Below are 5,264 nucleotides of genomic sequence, written 5' to 3' on the forward strand. Positions count from 1 at the left end.
AAATATTCTAATAACGACGGTATATAAACTGATTACAAACTTAAGTAAGGTCCATCGTGGATTATCGATTACAGAACAGGTTCCTCTGAATAGACTAAAATACCGCCAAATTTTTTAAGTTTCAAGAACATAACTACTACTACCTAAGTTTTTTAATTTACATTTTAAATAATAGGGTATCTAATCCTAGTTTATTACTAAAATTTTCAAGCTTCAATTATTCTAATAAAAAAATTTATAAATTTAAAATTTCACCTAATAAATTTATTTTTATTTTATAAATAAACAATTTAACTAAACAATATAACCGCGGCTGCTGGCACAAATTTAGCCAATACTCTTTAGTATTACTATTTCTAAGTTTCCTTAATTAATAATATTAATTACTGCGGATAAAAAAAAAATATTTATTATTAAAATAAATAAATATTCATATAAAAATTTACATATAAATTAAACTAATAATAAATTTACAAGCCAAAATAAAACTTTATACAACTAATTAAAAATTTTAATTTAACTGAATTTTTAATAAATTAATTTTTAAATAAATTAAATAAGTAAATTAAAATCATAATTTAATTTAAATAAATAATTTCTAATAATAAAATTTTCTTTATACAATTATAATTAATTATTAATTTTAATAATCAAAAATTGGTAATTACTCATATATAAATACTTATTTAATAAATTAATAAAATATTACCCCTATTAATATTTACTCTTTATTTTATTAAATAAATAAAAATAAATAAATAAATTAATTAGAGTTATTAATAATAAAAATTAGTAATTATTTATTTACTAATAAATATTTTTTAATTTATTAAAATAATTATAAATTGGTAAATACTCATACAATAAAAATTTAGTTATCCCCTAATAACTTTTATATATCTATAATAAATTTATTAAATAAAATATTCATAATTTACTTTTAATATATATAAATTAAATTAGTAAATAAATTTTAACATAAACATATATGAATATATTAAAAAAACTCCATAAATTAAAAGGATCAATTTTTTTTTTTTTAAATATTATAATATAAAACATTTTCTAAATTTATACCTCTCAAATTTATATTGAGGCGTGCAAAATCTGAATTTTAGTCAATATACCAATATAGATTAATAGATATCTATTAATATATAAATATTTAATTAATTAATAGATATCTATTAATTTAGATCAAAAAAAATTTAAAATTCAATTAAGAATATCACTAATTAAATCTTTATTAATAAGTATTTATCTAATTATTATGTTGAAATTGATTTATTAAAAAAAATAATTTATTAATGTATGGGATAGTTATTTATATTAATTATATAAATAATTTATTAATTATTATATATTTATATGTTTTTTCATATTTTAATATATATATAAATATATATATATATATATCTATCTATATATATATATATATATATATATATATATATATATATATATATATATAATATATATATATATATATATTTATATTATATATTTATATATTTATTTTTCAAAAATTTTAGTATAAAAAAAAAAAAAAAAACCTACTTTTAATGAATTGCCTGATAAAAAGGATTACCTTGATAGGGTAAATCATGTAATAATATTACATTCATTATATTTAATAGAATTAAACTATTTCTAAAAGTATCAAAAACTTTGTGCATCATACACCAAAATATAATTATAAAAAGATAAGCTAATTAAGCTACTGGGCTCATACCCCATTTATAAAGGTTCTAATCCTTTTCTTTTTAATTTTTAATAATTCATCAAAAATTATATTTTTCGGAATTTTAATAATAGGAACATTAATTTCTATTTCTGCTAATTCATGGTTAGGTGCTTGAATAGGGTTAGAAATTAATTTATTAGCTTTTATCCCCCTAATAAGAGATGATAAATTAATATCAACAGAAGCCTCATTAAAGTATTTCTTAACTCAAGCATTAGCTTCTTCAGTATTTCTATTCGCAGTGATTCTGTTTTTACTAAATTCAAGTAAAACAAATTCAAATTATTTTATAGAAATAATAATCTTTTCTTCTCTTCTTTTAAAAAGAGGTTCTGCTCCATTCCATTTTTGATTCCCTAATGTAATAGAAGGACTTTCATGGACAAATGCATTAATTTTAATGACTTGACAAAAAATTGCACCTTTAATATTAATTTCTTATATTATTTTTAATAGAAATTTATTATGAATAACATATTTTTTATTTTATTCATTTCTTTCATTTGCTATAATCTTTATATTCAATATATTTAAAACTTCTCATATTAACCAATTATTTTCATTATTTTTTCATTCAAAGGTTATAAATTTTTTTTTATTTTTTAATTTATTATCATTAGGAGGATTACCTCCATTTTTAGGATTTTTCCCTAAATGAATTGTTATTCAATCTTTAACTATTAATAATCAATTATTTTTATTAACATTTATAGTATTAATAACATTAATTACTTTATATTTTTATATACGATTATCATATAGAGCTTTTATATTAAATTATTATGAAAATAATTGATTAAATTATTCTATATTCAAATCTAGTTATATGAAAATTTTTATAACTTTTTCATTTATTTCAATTTTTGAATTATTCCTAATTTCTTCTTTATATTTTTTATTTTAAAGGCTTTAAGTTAAATAAACTAATAGCCTTCAAAGCTATAAATATAAGAATAATCTTTTAAGCCTTAGTAAATTATTTACTCCTTTAGAATTGCAGTCTAATGTCATTATTGACTATAAAGCCAATGATTAAAGAGAAATAATTCTCATAAATAGATTTACAGTCTATTGCCTAAACTTCAGCCATTTAATCGCAACAATGGTTATTTTCAACTAATCATAAAGATATTGGAACTTTATATTTTATTTTTGGAGCTTGATCCGGAATAATTGGAACTTCTTTAAGAATTATAATTCGAGCTGAATTAGGACATCCTGGAGCTTTAATTGGAGATGATCAAATTTATAATGTAATTGTTACAGCTCATGCTTTTATTATAATTTTTTTTATAGTAATGCCAATTATAATTGGAGGATTTGGAAATTGATTAGTTCCATTAATACTAGGAGCTCCAGATATAGCATTCCCTCGAATAAATAATATAAGTTTTTGACTTTTACCTCCTGCATTAACTTTATTATTAGTTAGTAGTATAGTAGAAAACGGAGCTGGAACAGGATGAACAGTTTACCCTCCTCTATCTTCTAATATTGCTCATGGAGGAGCTTCTGTTGATTTAGCTATTTTCTCTCTTCATTTAGCAGGAATTTCTTCAATTTTAGGAGCTGTAAATTTTATTACTACAGTTATTAATATACGATCAATAGGAATTACTTTTGATCGAATACCTTTATTTGTTTGATCAGTAGTAATTACAGCTTTATTACTTTTATTATCATTACCAGTATTAGCAGGAGCTATTACAATACTTTTAACAGACCGAAATCTTAATACATCATTCTTTGACCATGCAGGAGGAGGAGATCCAATTTTATACCAACATTTATTTTGATTCTTTGGACACCCTGAAGTTTATATTTTAATTTTACCTGGATTTGGAATAATTTCTCATATTATTAGTCAAGAATCAGGTAAAAAGGAAACATTCGGTTCATTAGGAATGATTTATGCTATATTAGCTATTGGATTATTAGGATTTATTGTTTGAGCTCATCATATATTTACAGTAGGAATAGACGTTGATACACAAGCTTACTTTACTTCAGCTACTATAATTATTGCTGTACCAACTGGAATTAAAATTTTTAGTTGATTAGCAACTCTTTATGGAACTCAATTAAACTATTCTCCTGCTACTTTATGAGCTTTAGGATTTGTATTTTTATTCACTGTAGGAGGTTTAACTGGAGTTGTTTTAGCTAACTCTTCAGTTGATATTATTTTACATGATACATACTATGTAGTAGCTCACTTCCATTATGTTTTATCAATAGGAGCTGTATTTGCTATTATAGCAGGGTTTGTTCATTGATACCCTTTATTTACAGGATTAACTTTAAATACTAAGATATTAAAAAGTCAATTTGCTATTATATTTATTGGGGTAAATTTAACATTCTTCCCTCAACATTTCTTAGGATTAGCAGGAATACCACGACGATATTCAGACTACCCAGATGCTTACACAACTTGAAATGTAATTGCCTTTATTAACTAATTTCTAATATGGCAGATTAGTGCAATGGATTTAAGCTCCATATATAAAGTATTTTACTTTTATTAGAATAATAAATGTCAACATGAGCAAATTTAGGTTTACAAGATAGTTCTTCTCCTTTCAATCTTTTTTATCGATATGAACTCTCCAAAAAAATTACGCTGTTATCCCTAAAGTAACTTGTTTTTTTTAATCGCTAATAACGGATCAATTATTCATAAATTAATGATTTAAACAATTAAAAGTTTATTAAATTTTAATATCACCCCAATAAAATATAATCTATTATTATAATAAAAAGAATCTAAAAAATTATAATAATATAAATATAAAGATTTATAGGGTCTTCTCGCCTTTTAAATAAATTTTAGCTTTTTGACTAAAAAATAAAATTCTATTATAAATTTTCATGAAACAGTTAATATCTCGTCCAACCATTCATACCAGCCTTCAATTAAAAGACTAATGATTATGCTACCTTTGCAGAGTTAGTATACTATATATATACTGCAATTAACTTTGGCAGTTTTCGTGCTAGGACAGTCGTTTATGCACCATTTTAAAGCATTAAAATTGCCATTTGTTTTGGTATATAATTTATTGCATAATGTATTTTTAGAAAACGGCCAATTGGATAAATCGGTAGAATTATTTTCCCAGGTTTAAAAACGCGGTAATTTGAGGTTCCGATATGGTTGTGAATAACTTTGACAGTTTTCATGCTATGACAGTCATTTATGCATCATTTTAAAGCATTACAGTTGCACTTTGTTTTTGTGTATAATTTGTGGCATAATGAATTTTTACAAAATTTGGATAGATAGGTATATTTATTGGTACAGGTTTAAAAATGCGGTAATTTAAGGCCCCGATATGGTTGCAAATAACTTTTATAGTTTTCATGTTATAACAGTCGTTTATACATCTTTTTATTGCATTTTAGTTGCCATTTGTTTTGGTATATAATTTATTGCATAATGTATTTTCAAAAGATGGCCAATTGGATAGATCGATAGAATTATTTTCCCAGGTTTAAAAAGGCGGTAATTTGAGGTTCC

At 22.2% G+C, this 5,264-nt stretch overlaps 2 pseudogenes; both read left to right on the forward strand.

Annotated features, from left to right (window-relative positions):
- Window positions 1-1,712: 1,712 nt before the first annotated feature.
- LOC119612387 lies at window positions 1,713-3,349 on the forward strand (annotated as a pseudogene).
- On the forward strand, window positions 2,702-4,206 carry LOC119612388 (annotated as a pseudogene).
- Window positions 4,207-5,264: the final 1,058 nt, after the last annotated feature.

The sequence above is a fragment of the Lucilia sericata genome, unplaced genomic scaffold (assembly GCF_015586225.1).
Source record: "Lucilia sericata isolate MDLA Ls3-8-SP2 unplaced genomic scaffold, ASM1558622v1 Contig001677F_arrow, whole genome shotgun sequence".
NCBI classification, from domain to species: Eukaryota; Metazoa; Arthropoda; class Insecta; order Diptera; family Calliphoridae; genus Lucilia; species Lucilia sericata.